This window comes from Emydura macquarii, unplaced genomic scaffold (assembly GCF_026122565.2).
Source record: "Emydura macquarii macquarii isolate MOO-44397 ecotype Brisbane River unplaced genomic scaffold, CSIRO-AGI_Emac_v2 contig_2676, whole genome shotgun sequence".
In the NCBI taxonomy this organism is placed as follows: domain Eukaryota; kingdom Metazoa; phylum Chordata; order Testudines; family Chelidae; genus Emydura; species Emydura macquarii.
Genome location: NW_027132813.1, coordinates 48,052,200 through 48,068,851, shown reverse-complemented (window position 1 = coordinate 48,068,851; position 16,652 = coordinate 48,052,200). Strand labels below are relative to the sequence as shown.

The following is a 16,652-nucleotide window of genomic DNA, read 5'->3' as shown; positions in this document are numbered from 1 at the left end:
AAGAAGGTGTACATCAACCATACCTTAACTTATACCACTGTCAGCATCTTGGTATTTAAGTTATCCCACAGTAGACTCCAAGACATCAGTAAAGTTGAGTATATTTTACTTTGAGGGAGACTGTAGAAACCTAAGGGATTCTGGATTAGATTCTCAGCTGGTGTAAATGGGAATAGCTTCACTGACAGTGACAGAGGATCTGGCCCCTGAAATGGTGTAAAGGATCTAACTTGTATGTCTCCTCTGTATTTGTCCCTTAGTCATTAAAGTAGCCAGAGACAACAAAGAAATTCCCTTTCAGACTCATCTGTATAATTACCTAATCTCTTCTCAAGCACAGGATGGCCTTTTATGGAGTCAAACAGAAGCTTTCTAGGTTGAGAGTTGATTTTTTTTTTCTCTGGCATTCTCTGCTAGACAGTGTCTTAACTTTGGAAGCTGCGGGTCTGTTTTTTCATTGTCGGAAGACGCTGACAGATTCCTGGAAGAGCAAGCCTCCCAGGGCTGATGGAGATGAAAGAAATGGGAAACAACTGACTTGAGATCTGAACCCTTCTGTGCTGACTAGCTCTTTTGCTGAAACTTCCTTATAATGTCTGACTTAATATCTAGCTGAGGTTTTCACCTTTGGGATAGCCATTGAGTGCATTAGATTTTCATTATTGCATCTTCTCTACTGTTGCCTGGCCTATTAATTACTTCTCCTTGTTCATTTAACTGATGTATGGACACCGCCTGAGCCCCTATGCTTTCTCTGGTTCTCCCACATTCTGATACAACTTTTGAAGCAGCAAGGTTATCATCTGGTGTGCATTCATCAACTAGAGCTCCCTTTTTGGCTCTCCTTCTGTCTGTCTGTGTGGGGTGCGCATGTTGGCAGGGACGTGTTCTAGGGTGTCTTGGTGTTGCTGCAACTGTCCTATGCCAGGGTCTGGGCATGGGCATGGGGCAGGGAAGGAGAGGCAATGCTAAGATTGCAACTTAACTGAATATCTTTGCAGAGAGGACCCTTGACTGGGAGTCAAGGGGCCTGGAATTCTGCTGCTGACCTGCAGTATGATGCTGGGCGGCAAGTCTCTGTTTTCCCATCTGTAAAATGGGAGCAATGATACTTGCCTCCCCGCTACACAAAACTAGGTGTTCCATTGCTAATGAAGAGGCTCACTGAGGATACTCACTTTGAAGGTCTGCTTTAATATGTTTTCTGGCATAGGGGCAGAGGATTTACTCGCATTGGGCCAGATCCCACTCCCATGGACATACAATGGGACTAGGTGTGTGAATAAGAGCAGGATTTAGCCTTTTTGAGGTTCCCATTGCCTTAGATCAACTCTGAGTATGGTTTAGACAGATTTGTCACTCAGTTGTATCTTTTTTCAGATGCAACCCTAACTCCATCTTAGTGCAATGGGACTCGGTTCTAGTACTTGATCTGACAGGCCACACCGCCTCTCCTATCAAGTAATGAAGATGGATTTAGGCATTCAATTAATTTTTCTTTGTTTCCTTCCATCTCTTTTTGTGTCTGGTCTTGTGAGTAGAGCTGGTCAAAACTTGGAAATTCCCTTTGGTGGGAACTTTTGACATTTTGGAAGTTTTTGTTTTGGGTCTGACTTGGAAGAAGAATAAATAGTTTAGACATTTCCCAAATTCCAAAATATTTATCTTATATGGGAAATAGATAGGGTTTCACAAAAAAATAAAATAAAAAAAATCCGGTTTTGTCAAAAGTTAATATAATGCTGGACACAAATCAGATATTAAAAAACACAAATTCCCTCAGTTATGTTCATGACACTTTCACACAAACAGTCTGAACAGATAAAAAGATTTGATTTTAAAATTGTGTCTTTCTTTGCTTCTGCATTTGACACAGGCCTGGCCTGCATTTAAAGGTTTTACTGGTTTATCTAAGTCAGGTAGGGGGTGTGGGTTTTTTTGGCTAACAGTTATACTGATAAAAGCCATAGTGTAGCTACAGTTCTGCTGGTATAAAGGTGTCTTATACTGGGATAGCTTATTTCACTTTTTGACCTAGAACTACTTATAGCAGCATAAACATTCTCATATGGGTTTAACTGAATCCACACTAAGGTGGTGGTTGCTGCTTTAATTTATACTGGTACATGTAAATTGGCAAACCTTTTTCATGTACATTGGACAGTGAAAGTGGATTTGTCAGTTTCACTTTTTGGCTGTCATGCTGTAGCTTAGTGGTTTTCAGCCTGTGGTCTGGGGAGCCCTGTGGGGCCACAGATTAAGATTTCCAAAGGGGTCTGCACCTGCATCTGAAATATTTTAGGGGTCTGCAAATGACAAAAGATTGAAAACCCCCTGCTCTAGCTGACTGCTGCAGAGCAACGGCAGCATTGCCAGTCTATGCCAAACATTCAAAAACCAAAAGCTGGGCCTCCTGAATTAACTTCAGATTGGCTATAAAATCATGTTTGTTTGTTTAAAAAAACAATTAATTAGGGTTCTTTTTATTTGTCATCTGGTTTTTGAGTCCTTAGGGTTCATATCTTCCAGCTTTTCCCAGCATTCATAAAGGCTAAAAACACCTTTTTAAAAACAAAAGTTGAGATTTCCCCGTAACTCCAAGAACTGAGACTTTAAGGAAGAAAAAAACAATCAAATATCAGGAGATTTGTGATAAAATTGCAAGAGCTGGCAACACCACAATGTGTAAATTCAAATAAAAGTGTCTTCTTTTAATTTAAAAAGAGAAAGCGTCTTCAGAAACATGTCTAATACCCTTAGGTTACGAAAAACAGAGATAACTCTGCATAATAGGGCTAAACTACAGTGTCCTTTTTAAAGCAAAATTTATTTACCGCTCTTTATATGGGTGAGCAGAGGAGGAGAACCTGCAAGGAGCCTTTTGGCTCCCCACGTTGCTAACTTTCATGATATTTGGCGATGTTTCTCAAAGCCCCAGCTCCTGGAGTCAAGTGATTATATGTGAATCTCAGGTTTCATCTAAATAAATAAATGTGTACTTTTGCAGCCCTCGTGTTTGGGGAGAAAAAGCTTGAAATCATGATCCAAGTGCCCCCGAGAGGTTCAGAAAGAAGAGCCATTTGTTACTTTTAAAATCTCATGATTTTAAAGCCCTTGTGTGCATGATTCTGTCTCAGTGGTTGTCTCTGCACAAAAGTGACCAGAGTTGCTGTTCCCACTGAATGACTGTAGAGGCACACACCGGCCCAAAAGGAATGGGCAACAGCCCCTCCTCCAACTTGTACAGTGACCTAGGAAGGATACACTGGGCCTTTTGCAGAGGTGTAACAGTGAACATTAATCCCCTGCACTCCCTGAAGCAGGTCTGGGAAAGACCCTGCCTCACCAAACCGCTCTCAGAGCTGCCCCGTATTGGCACAACTGAATCTTTTGTTCTTGTACTTTTAATAACACTTTCCCCCCTGTAGCTGTACTTGAAAAGGCTTTACATGTGGACTGATCCCTTCTCCCTTCCTCCTTCATCACCCACACATAAATAAATGGGTGACAGGCTGGGGCTTAATATTGTCATCCCACAACAAAGTGGTAGTGGATATTTGGAGCTTTGCAGGTTGGCTTGCCGCTGAGGGGAAATCACAGAAGCAGAGTCTAGGCACATTCTTAGTGTAAACATCAAGGCTAATCTCAGCCCTATGTTTCTGGCTCTCTTCACTGTAAAGATAGGTTTGAAAACATCAATTTAGTGTTAGGGTTGATAGTTTATCATGTGGATTTTTCAAAATCATAGAAGATGAGGGTTGGAAGGGACCTCAGGAGGTCAGCTAGTCCAATCCCCTGCTCAAAGTGGGACCAACCCCAACTAAACCATCCCAGCCAGGGCTCTATCAAGTCAGGCCTTAAAAACCTCTAAGGATGGAGATTCCACCACCTCCTAGGTAACCCATTCCAGTGCTTCACCACCCCCCTAGTGAAGAAGTTTTTCCTAATATCCAACTTAGATCTCCCCCACTGCAACTTGAGACCATTGCTCCTAGTTCTGTCATCTATTACCATTGAGAACAGCCTACCTCCATCCTCCCTGGAACCCCCATTTTAGGTAGTTGAAGGCTGCTATCAAATCTCCCTTATTCTTCTCTTCTGCAGACTAAACAAGCCCAGTTCCCTCAGCCTCGCCTCATAAGTCATGTGCCCCAGCCCCCTCATCATTTTCATTGCCCTCCACTGGACTCTCTCCCCAGTTTGTCCACATCTTTTCTGAAGTGGGGGACCCAAAGCTGAGCACAATACTCCAAATATGGCCTCACCAGTGCTGAATAGAGGGGAAAAATCACTTCCCTTGATCTGCTGCCAGTGCTCCAACTAATGCAGCCCCGATTATGCCATTAGCCTGCTTGGCAACAACCTTTGCCTCTTCCCAGCCCTGGTCTTCCATATGAGGAGGTTCATTCCTCTGCCTTGGGCTACCACCTTTTCTGGAGGAGTGCCATCCATGTAAGCAAGCAGTAGCTTGGCTAGTCTCGCCTATTCTACTGACAGCCTGGCTGCTTGTGATTTGTTTCCCCCCTTCTCGCTGCTTGGGGAAGGTTCCTCAATGGCAGCCATGTGAGGACCTCCTTTAGGAAGTTCTTGTCTTTCTTTCTGGCCTGGTTTGGGCAGCATAGGGCAGCTTGCTGCTGGTAAGAAGGTGCACAACAGAGGTGGTCTTTCTGTTTCAAAAGAGAGGACGCCTCATTCTGGACAACATCTGAAATCAGGATATTAACTGAGTAGCACTCTTAAACCCGGCACTTACCTAGCCTTGACAGATTGCTTCCAGCCGGGCTCTGTGGCACAGATCGCCAGCATAGTCCGTGTTGTGGCATGACGTGGATCGACAGCCTTTGAGGCTGGACTTTGGGGGATCTGCAAAAGAAAACAAATAAAGGCATGTTTAAAATGTACTATGTGCCCAACATCCTCCGTCCAATATTTCTTTATGGCTCCAGCACATAACTATAAAGTTTCTGGATTGCGTAAAAAATTACTTGCAGGTCACCTTTAACAGTTAGTGTTCTTAAGCAGTAGAATGGCCAAATATCATTACCTTTCATGGGGACATATTTTCTCCCCACATGAAATACAGAAAAGATTTCTCCTAAAGGGGATCTGGGAATACTTAGAGGCATTTATTTGTCAGATCTATTTTTAACCAGCTAATCCCCTGTAAAAAAGAGAGTTCCTTATAAATTGTTCAAGCTGTCCATCTTGAAGGAATCTGGTTTTTAACATTATTTGAGTATTAAATTTATTCCGGGAAAATCTTGTGACAACTTCTGGACAACCAACCATACTTAGCTAATTTCTTGAGCCATTTGAAGTTGGTACAATTTCCAACATACTCATCCTCTTACATGCGTCTGTCTTTGCATATAATTTGGTTTTGGTCTTGGGTGGAGTTAAGTGGTTGCAAATTTACAGTACTCTGTATGGGAATGGAGGCACATGGCGTTTTTCTTTCATTTTTGTTAAAGGGCTCATCAATGTCAATGTCTTCCGACTGGAAAAAGTCTCAGTTGGGTCGGGACTGGGAATCCATAAATTAATTTCAAAAGGGATCAAACTGAAAGTGAATGAGAGAGAGCGGAACGCTCAGAGCTGGGGTAAAATCCTGGCCCTATTGATGACTATGGTGAATCAGTGGGGCCAGGATGTCACCCTTTCTTTTTATAATCCCTTAAAAACACTTTGGGTGTGAATTTTGTGGTGGTGAATGGAGCCAACATGAGTCCTGGACTCCAGCAAAGAGTGAAAAGCCTGCCCCCTCTCCAGGAAAGGAGGGGCCATGAAGTCAGCTTATTTGCTGAAGAGAGAGGTGAAGGTCAAATGAATAGGGTGGGACAACAGCAAAATCAAAGCTGGAACAGGGGTGAGGTTAAAGGTTCAAAATAAAGGCTCCCAAGGGAGACACTGAGCAGAAAGCCCTGGCCACCGCGAGAAGGGGGCTCTTGCCAATATAACAAGAGACCCTACCCCTGACGGGGAAAGGGATCAAAGGAAACATGGTATCAACTAATTCTGGGGGACTGCTAATGAGAAAACAGGGACAGGAGTGCACATTATTGGACCAAACAAAGGGATCTGGAGGAGGACACCAAGCAGAGAAACTCCAGCCAAGGAAGAATCTAAGGTGCCCATGGATGCTACCCAGAGGAGTTCTTGGATACATGAACACAGAAGTGCAAGGAAATAGACCCCACAGCCATAGAGGGACCCCTGTCCCACCCCCATTCAACATCCTCTTCTTGGTCTGAAGCATGGCATTTTGGCCAGTGCCAGCAGGAGACTGACAGGCCTCTGGCCTTTGAGGAGGCATAAACAGGGAGCACAAAAAGGAAGAAATGTGGAGAGACGTAAAACTACAACCTCAGCAGGAGGTTCTAGAGGAGCCGGAAGTGGGGCTGCAGATTGGTTGTGCCGAGGTCTGCCACAGAGCCAAACTGACAGCACTGGAGACTGTGGTCCTCTCTCTGCAATCAGGGTTAGGTAAGCGTCTCTGTCTTCTGAAGAGGTTTAATATGCAACCTTCCCCACGCTACCATGCCAATGAGTCTAAACCCAGATCCAGAGAGACCACTTCCAGAGGATAGCTCATTCCTAAGGCTTTGCTGAGCCGGCCAATAAGGGTGCCCGTTACTGCTGTGTTGGTGGTTTTTTGTGACCCGTGTCCATGGAGAAGTAGATTTGGGCTCGTGGAACGGGCTGTTGATTCTATGGCGAGCATCTTTTCGTCTCTGATACTTGTGGGAGCTAGCTCAGCGAGGCATGTTCTGCCCAATCACCGTGTGTTTGTGCTGGGTACCTTTTGCTCAGTTTCTCAAAGACTCTATTTCCAGAAAGTTCTGCTCACTCTAGAGTCGACAACGTCAAAAGCATGCCTGGGTTCCAATCAAACAAGAAACAGCAGCCCCGCGTGAGTGGGATTGGGAATGTTTTGGGATGTTCTGGAAGGAGAGAGGATAAATCAGATCCAAATGCACCTTCATCTCCAGATGGGACTAAGACACCCTGCTGTGACTCCCAACAGCCAAGAGGAAGCAGGGATACCGCAGCTAAGTATGTGGGATGTTGGGCCCTAAGTTCTGTGAGGGAGGTTTTCTGCTGCAAACAGTCAATTCTACAGCAGCTGGAAATGAACCAGAAAAAAAATTCATATGTTGAGGGTTTTGCTGGATTAAAAATTCTAGGATCAAATGATTCATTTAAATATTTGGTTAACTTAAAAACATCCGTACCTCAAATAAGCTCCAGAGACTCAAACTGCTGCAGTGTTTGTATACTGTTAAAAAATTTATTGCTGGTTTAAGGCAGGCTGGGGGCCCTGCCATTGAATTCAGTTCTATTGTGCTGCAGAATAGATGGGTCTCAGGCTATGGGAGTGAGCTTACTGGATCTGTGTTTATCAGTTGTCATTCACATGACTGCTGCCATTCACGGATAGACCTGTGACTAATGCATATCCAAATTATAAACAGTGGCAATTACAAAAGAACATTGAAGAGATCTGATGGTAGTGTCAGAGGCCGTTAGTGTTGGAGTCTTATTGGGCTAGGTGCTGTACATAAGTAGGCACAATCCCTTAAAATGCCTGGCTGGTGCGTTTTGCACACATGCTCAGGGTCAAACTGATTGCCAGATTTGGGGCTGGAAAGAAATTTTCTCCCTGGCTAAATTGGCAGGGAGCTTGGGAGTTTTTAACTTCTTGCTGCAGCATGGGGCACGGATCGCCTGCTGGGGTCAGCTGGATTATCTCAACTCCTCAAATCCCTGTTCTTACAGGACCCTTGAGCATTCATGGTCTTTCCTGTTCTCTGCCCATGACCCACAACAGTTGAGGCTCCTGAGAACTGAGTCACTTTGGTGTAACTAAAAGCCATTGGGTTCAGTATAGGGACCTGGGTGAAATGTGATGGCCTATGAGATACAGGTGGTCAGACTAGATGATTTAATGGTCCCCTTTGACCTTAAAAATGCTCTGCAATGAAAATAAGTGATATGAGCATGAGGGGGTGCCAAAACGCAAGTTAAAAATCAATTCAACTTTTGAAATGTGTCAACTTGGAAAAAACTGTGAGCATTTGGGGGTGTATGTATCTATTTCTCCCTGACATCAGTCTTTGTTTATCGTGTGAACAGGAGTCTTGAGTAAGGAGTGTTCAGGTATTATGGAGCTGAGTGCTACAGATTACCCTTTGACAGAGAGGTAGAAGCAAAATGGACACTACAGAAAACCCTAGGAGCCAGACTGATCCTCTTACTTACATTCAATTGTATTTACTCAAAGTAGAAGTCCCACTGAAGTCAACGGCTCATGGAGTAAGGTGTTACTATATGAAGAGTACGAGTATCAGATCTTTGCTCTAAGATAGAGAGTGGAAGCCTGAATGGAGACTGATTGTAATACTGCAGCTTTCTTCACACTTGCTTCTTAACAGGTCATTCTTTTGCCCTCCTCACAGTTCTTTTGTCAGTCTTTCCCACAGTGTTTTGACAGCTTAGTTCATATTTGTTCCCTTTAAAAGATTTCCTACAGGAGATTCTGAGGCCCTCCTTGCAAGGCAGCAACACTGTGATACCACTGTTAGTGTGGAAAAGGAACTAGTGTATCTTCATGTAATTATAAGCAAATATGGAACATGCCATATAGAAAGGTTATTTCCCAAACAAGCGCTTTGTTTCTATCTTGTGAATTTCATGCTTTTGTGACATTGCTTTGGCTATCTTTTAGTATGGGTTTCATGCAGCAATAGGATCAGATGTTCAGTTTGGATAAGAAGTCAAACGTTTTTAATACTCATGGAAAGGTCATCTAAAGTTGGCTTGGATATTTTGCTGAAAATCTCATGAGACCACGAGATGTTTTTCTATACTTCCTGGTTTTGCCAAGCCATTTGGAAACCACAGCATCTCTGAGATCTGATACTTCTGGATCCAACACAAAGAAATAGAGATATGTGATTTTTAAACTCTTCATAGTATAGGGTCCTGCACACGGAATGACTTATGGGGCCTTTAGAAAAAAAATAGTATCAAGCAATATTGCCAACTCTCATGACTCTATCATGAGTCTGGAAATATTTGGTGCTTTATTTAAAGCCCCAGTTCCTGGAGATGAGTGGTTATGTAAGAATCTCAGCATCCATTTAAAAAAAAAATAAATTCATAGCCATCCTGGTTGCAGAGAGAGGCTTGGAAATGTGACCCTAGTGAATGCAAAAGAATCAAACAACAGAAGGCAAAAGAGTACAAAATGTATTATAGCTTTACAGAAAAAGTCACAAGATGTTTTGTTTTTTTTAAAGTCATGATTTTCTGGGGTCTGACTCATGATTTTTGATCAAGTGGGTTTGGCAAAATTATGTGATCATGTAATTACAAGACTTTATCCTAATGCATATGCACCAAGGGACTGAATTCAGGTTGCCTGGGCAACCTTAAGTTCTGGTTTTTCCTGACTTCAGAGTGTTTGGCTTTGTGATCATAACATTGGATTAATATGTAATTTAATATTTATATGACAGTGGTTCCCAGAGGCCCTGGACAGGACTGTGAGCTCATTGTGCTCTGTGCTGTAGACATGGTTCCAGATACAGAGGTGGGGGATCCACCCAAGTAAGGTTTGAATGATAATGATTTAGGATCAACTCATGGCCACAAGCCGTGAGTGAGGAGTGGTGTGCAGTTGAGCTGCCCTAGGACCAAGACAGATTGTCACTCAGTGTCACAGTCTTATTTCCAGGCCCTGCCTTGCTCCATTTCTGAGAGGAGATGGGGGGGGGGGTAACTTGCACCAGCCCTATACCTGAGGTAGGTTGTTTTTTCTGTTGCACCAGACAACATGTTGGGAAAGAGGGGAGGAGCCAAGGTTGGACCCACAAATCACCCGTGGGAGGGAGCAGTGGCTATCCCTCATGCGCTTCTTCTCTTGATTCACCATGCACCTTATTGCCCTCGTATAGGTTGTGTTAGGCAGGTCACACTCTGGCCTTTACAAGGCCGTGCTTCCTATATATATTAAACTTATTCATTGTAACGAGAGGAACTAGAGTCCTAGTCATCCTGAACATGAATGTACTCGAGGCAAAGCCAGGACTTTAAGGAACTATATTTTCAAAGTAACTATATTAGTAGAGAAAATGTAGTGAAAACCACTAGTTCTTCAAGTCCCTCATCAACCATTAGTGTGAAATACTAATACTGTCTTTACACAATTCCTTCCTTCTCCTCCTTGTCTTGCGGAAAACTGGGCAAAGTAAAGTGAATTTGGAAAAAAAGTTTGGATTGGGTCAATTCTTATTTCATAACTGGCTCCTCCAGCCCTCATTATAACGGCACATGATTCTCAAAAGTTATTTAGGGGCCTAACTCCCACTGATTTCAATGGGAGCTTGGTAACTAAATACCTTAGAGGATCTGGGCTCACATGTGATTGCTCTATTTCCATTCATGCATTACTCAGGCCAAAAAAAAAAAAAAAATGGGGAGTGAAGGACATTCATCAACCTGTGAGCAGACAGTCAGTACATTACATGACCACATCCTCCGTATCGCCAACTCCACTGTGCTCAAGAAGCATGAGTCTGCAACCCTTTCCCCCACTCTAAAAAAAGAGATAAGGCCCTTTGTAAGCAATCAGAGCTCTAACTTGAAGGTAAACTTTGGGTATACACACAGCAGAAGTCCTCTAAGGTTCTAATCTCATTAAGACAAATACTTTCCTGATTTAAAAAAGCTCTACCTGCTAGCAGTACACTGTTAGGTCCTCAGCCGGTGTCCGCTGGCACAGTGCCATTGACTTACGTGAAACCATTTTGCTAGTGTCAATCTAGCCTCTTATGGGTAACTTTCTTTTATGGAAGATGCTTTTAATTAGGGCTCGCTGGAAAAGTACAAGGCAAAAATTAAAATGAAGATTTCAAGGTTTGTTTTCATTCTGGTGAAGAAGAAAAATCAGACTGTTTATCATAGCCACACACACTCTGTTAAATGACAATACATATTTAAGCAGATTAAGGGTAGAACTAAAATATTACAGTTTGCCATTACGTAAAGGAATCCCCCTTCCTCCTACAAATTTAACTTTTAAATGATCTTTAATTAATTATTTTGCTGATTCAAAAAATCCGATTTCAGAGTCAGACTCAGTCAACAACGGGCTGATCTGCGGACGGTAGATTCAGACAAATTACAGAGAGAAAGTTGATATTTGTTTCTGAAACAGGAGAAAAGGCGGAAAAAGAGCTTCAGAGACCACGGAAATGTTTAGAAGCAGCCTGCTTTACCCATGGCAAAATGGTCTTGTAGCCCAGAAGGGACGTCTTTTACCTCCATCTGCAGTTTCAAGTGGCTTCCCTTTCCTGATGCTCCCAATTATTTCTCGCCCAAGAAGATGAATGTTCATGAGATGTGGGAGAATCTGCAGGGTAAGAAATGTTGGCTTGTTTCTGTATTCTTCCTCTTTATTGAGAGCCTATTCCCACCCATTTGAAGCAAATTGGAGGTTTGCCATTGATTTCAGCAGGCTCAGGAGGGCTCTTGACTCACATACAGCTTCAGCAGTGCCATTTCCTGTAGAAAATACTGCCTGATTCCCATTTACATGTTTGTTTCCTAGGGCAGTGGTTCCCAATCCGTGGCCTGCGGGTGCTTTCAAAATGGCCCGTGCTCCCCTCCCGCTGGCTGTAGAAGGGAGCTGCTGCCGCCTGAGGATCCAGGTTCAGCGCGTTGCCCAAAAGACGGTGCAGGCTCCTTGCTGCAGCCAAGGGGATAGGAGATCAGCACACCCCTCCCCTGGGCTGTAGCAGGGAGCACAGCAAAGCGCTTCACCTGGGTCCCTAGGCGCTGGGTCCCTGCTGGAGCCAGAGGGAGGAGAGCACTGATCTCCCATCCCCTCCGTCCCTGAACTTCCTGCTGGCTGCAGTGGGGAAAGGTGGGGGAAGGGGAGATGCTGGCACAGACTGGCACTTCAGGGTTATAAAAATCATATCTATGGCCCTCGAGCCAAAAGTGCTGGGAACCACTGCACTTGGGGCTGTTCCTTTTTAAACCACTAGGTCTGAATTCACATGTTTCTCGTTCTGCCCCTAGTGATCCATTGAGGACTTTGGAATGTGGGAAAAAGTTAGACACAACTCCTGTCGTATTTCTACGTCCCATCAATAGATGTCATGAATTAAGCTCCTTTCTATGACATGAGTTTTAATTCGTTCTAATTGAAAGGCCATGCTGCAAGAGTCCATTGCCCATTTACAAGGGAAAAAATTGTTGAAGGTACATGGTTCATTTTAAAAGATGAGAGCTGGCTTTCCTAGATAAAGTTGTCATTACATTTAACGTGGTCTTTAATTATAACCAGATGGATGAATTATTTTAATCACTGCTATATATCTTAACAGTAGTTTGTACGCTGACACAAAGTTGTGAACATCAAACAGAAATTAAATGCTAGTGCAGGAAAGCTGCCAACCTCTAAGGGAAGCAGTTGATCACAACCTGTCATCTTAAAAGGCTCAAAGAATGCAAAACAAACATTCAAGATTAGTGTACTAAATACGGTTTATCAGCCCAGCTCTCTCCTCTGATAATTCATCTATACCATTTATTTTAATACTCTTCCATGCATATCTCAAGCTCTGTAATTAGACAGCTTCAGGTATTCCCTTCTTCCTGCCTTTGAAATGGTTTGCTTTGAGGCGCTTCACAAAGAAGATATTATTATTATTCTAGTGCTATTTGATGAGTAGTACAAAAGAAGGTACGCATAGAACTATCCATTCCAGCATAGAACAATCTGACTCGAGTGAAAACAGTTAATAATGGCCACTCAAGTAGCTGCTGATTTTCAGAGCATAACAGGTTTTATAATGCAGTCCTGGTGGCATGGAGGGATATGCTTCCAAATTGAGATTTTACTGGCTGTTAGGAGAGATGACCATGGATACTGAGTGACCATTGGCATAGATTTAACTGCACATTACCTCTAGAACTTTATTGACTTATTGAGGCAGGGGCTATAATATCTTGCCATGTTCACCTGTTCTTTCATTGAAAAAACTAGGGGTGGGTCTTTCAACAACACTCAACACTGGCCTAACACTGGTCCTTTAACTTCGGTGGAAATAGAGTTAGGCCAACACTGAGTTCTTTGGGAAAAGCCACCCTAAGTGATATTGGTTATTTGATGTCTGATTACACAGCAATTACTTTACAGCTACAGTGTTGATTTAAAGATGCTCACTGTGCACATGACCTAATCCAACTGCTATAATAAAAACACGCTTTTTTTTTTTTTTGGCACCAAGTAATGAAGATATTAAATAGGATCATAATTTTGGGAAAGGTTTCAAACTATTAGTTATCATACAGGAGAGTTCCTTAGTATACACTTTCAATACAAAGGTGCCACTATATGCTTGAAAATAAATGACATATTGTAATATCATAGGGTTCTAATGTTCTCCTCAAGACTTATTGTTATGCAACTAAACCAAACGCTTTTTGAGTTAGAGTTAAGATAGCTAAATGCAACTTAAGGGAAGACAGGTTAATGAACACATCCTTAGAACACCCTACACCAGGGGTTCCCAAACTGTGGAATGCGTACCACTGGTGGTACGCAGGCCACCTCCCAATGGTACGCATCTAAGCTGCCCAACTTCAGTTGCCAAGGTAGCTTAAGCGGAGTGTTGGCAACAGAACTTCGGGTTAAGCTGCTGCTGATGCTCCGCTTAAGCTATTTTGGCAACTGGAGCATCGGGCAGCTTAGTTCCTCGGTCAGTCACTTCCCAAACTTCTGGCCATGTGACCAGAATTGGTGGTGGTACTACAGGTGTTGGCGTTTTATGTTGGTGGTACGCAGCGTGGTAGCGTTTGGGAACCGCCACCCTAAACGATAAAAAGTATTAAACTCACAAGCTGTGGTTGCAAATTCAGCCAATTCATGCATCGACCTTTAAATAGGAAAAGTTTCTATGACCAGCACTGAAACAATCCTAACTGTCGCTGGATATGTGTAGAACTCGCTATAAAACCAGGAATTTTCCTGCTTTAATTTTCCCACCGGGAAATGGCCCTGTCCCTCCCTCAACCCCTCATGATGCACATGGTCCTGAGGAACTGTCTCTGCATGAGATCCCCTCTTCACTCTTGTCTCAAGACAAAAAAACTGGGCACATTTAAACTTTTCGTTGGCATGGGGCTGCATGTGAAACATGCCTTCTAGTCCTTAGTGTCCTCAATGAACAATTAGGTCTTCTTTCTGTGTCTCCGTTCTCTCTTTAAATCAGCTGTTGGCTGGAACTTTCTGGATTTTCATACCCACACGATGCATTAGTGCAACGTGACGAATGAGGTCCTGCTACTAGCTGGGCCAAAAAAAGAAAGTCAAATAAAACCTCCATTCATGGGACTAAGGATGATGAAAGGCAGAGAGGAAAGATGATACAAAGCTGACAGCTGTGGCACACGTCTCCTCTCTTAGCCAGGAAAGCTGACAAGTAGATTGCTCAGCACAGGCACTTACAGGTTACTCTGTCAGCTACTTGAATGCCTTGTCTTTTATCTGCCACCTTCATAGGGGAGTAACAGAGAGAGCCGGTACCCATCTGATGAGTTGGTTCATACTGGCACGTCATCAGCTTTTGCAGCACATGATCACAATGGAATAGTCCAGGAGGCTGCTTGGCGTAGCTTATATAATATATGTTAAGTACACCAGCCGCTGTGTACAATCTCGTGAATTTGAATTAATCATCTGATTATTGGTAGAAATCAAGATCTTCTGCACCTCCTGGGAATTCAGAATATTCTTGTCACATCAGCCTGCTCCTTTGATTTGATTTGGAAAATATTCTTGCTTTCCTAACCCAGAGCTAAATAATGCCTGTAAAATGCCCAAAGAAGGTGCCTTGGCTCTCTGCTGGAAAAAAGAACTGGCTGTTCCCATCGAGTTGAGTGCACGTGGCATCATTTCAAAGGGAGGTGCAAAGCAGGTGGGTTGGTGAGGATGGAGGCTTTTGAGCAGACAAAATGCTGGTTGCCTTTTGGAAGGGTGTGTTCTGCACTGAGCTCTGGAAGAGCCAACGTTGTTTGTCCCGGTGTGTGGTTGAGATCAGAGGTCCCTTCCCCCTTTGTTGAGATTAGTGCTTCATGAAGACCCTAGAATCCAATTGTGTCTAGCCTCTGTGCCAAGAAACAAGAGGAGAAATCTCCTTTATCCTCATCTCACACGGGGAAAAAACCTCTGTGATCATGTAATTAAAGACTGCATCATAAAGCATATCTGTCAGGGAGGAGGCAAAGTAGGCTTGCACAGAGAACCTTAGTTTACCATTCCTAACTTTTGAGTGCTTGACTTTGTAACCTAAATAATGCTCGATCGGGGAAGGCACAAAGAATTTCCTAGTTTTTTTTAAAAAAAGCAAATGTGGCAAATGGTAGTCTGTCACGTCTTCTAACTCAGCCCAATCAAACCAGATTCTCACAGGGACAGCAAAAGGCCCCTGCCTGACCTCAGTACCAAAACTCTGCCCCATTCCAGACTCCTACTCCTAACCAAAAAGGAGCGAGGGCTATTCAGATCATTGTCAGCATTACCTAGCCTCATTTTCAGGAATGGTTGCTCAGTTTTCCCTTCAACTTTCCAGAAAACGTCCACCTGAGATAACTACAAAGCATGGAAATTTTCAGCTCCAACGACTAAAGTGATCAGCGACTGAAAATAGAGGGTCATCATAGGCACTAGTAGGCAACTTTCAAACAGGTGTTTCTACTGCTCCATGTATCATTAAAGGCCTGATCCTTTCATGGTTGGAGTCACTGATGAAACTGCCGTGGCTCTCAGTGGGCCATGAGGCCCTGATCCAGCAAAGCACTTGAGCACATGCTTAATTTTAAGTACGTGAGTAGCTCCATTGACTTAAGGGCTTTGCTGGACTGGGACCAAAACAGTTGATAGCGACTACTATAAAGCTAGACTTTTCAAAACTTACCCTTAGGAGTGTCATCCAGGACTTGACTATAGGTCAGGAGATTTTCCTTAGTAAGGAGCGCTAAATATAGACTTTCAGTAGATTACTAATTATAATAAGGTCTAAACACTAGATGTTTTAGCAAATGTAATTTTTAAAACATTTTCCATGTAGGAACAGTGTATTCAATTTTTATATAATGTGTCAGCAAACATATGTGATAGAAGAGCTGGAGGATTTATTAGTTAATGGCTGTAACACACTTTGAAGATGAAATTCTAAGTATGATTGCAGTGGGGGTACATTTGTGGGCCATAAACTATTCAGAGTATTGCCGGTAATTACTGATAAGTCTCCTTAAAGCTTCAATAGCAGCTTTTTAATTGGCATTTATAAATTTTTAGATCTACAGCATAATCAGATAATTTTTTTCAGCATAAATCGTTTACTCAACCTGCATGTGTAGGTTCAGATGATTAAACAGATCACCATGTGTTTTCAGGCCAACAGTCTGTTCCCTCAGTGTCTAAAAACATGAAGGCTATGTGTTACAACCAAGTTCCCGGAGGGGATTTAAGTGCTTTATGTTTTAAGATGCAAGACGCTGTGATAAGGAATAACACTTATTTTGCTCTTTATGTTTCGGGGAGGCTCTGTGTTCTAGTGAGTAGAGCATTGTCCTAGGAT

General features: G+C 43.0%; 1 long non-coding RNA gene across 1 annotated transcript in view; it reads left to right on the top strand.

Annotated features, from left to right (window-relative positions):
- Positions 1-16,652, top strand: part of LOC137164094 (uncharacterized) — a 58,496-nt gene that overhangs the window by 26,494 nt on the left and 15,350 nt on the right. Inside the window, exon 2 of the long non-coding RNA XR_010922936.1 lies at positions 11,219-11,420. This is a non-coding gene — a long non-coding RNA (uncharacterized lncRNA). The remainder of the gene's footprint in view (positions 1-11,218; positions 11,421-16,652) is intronic.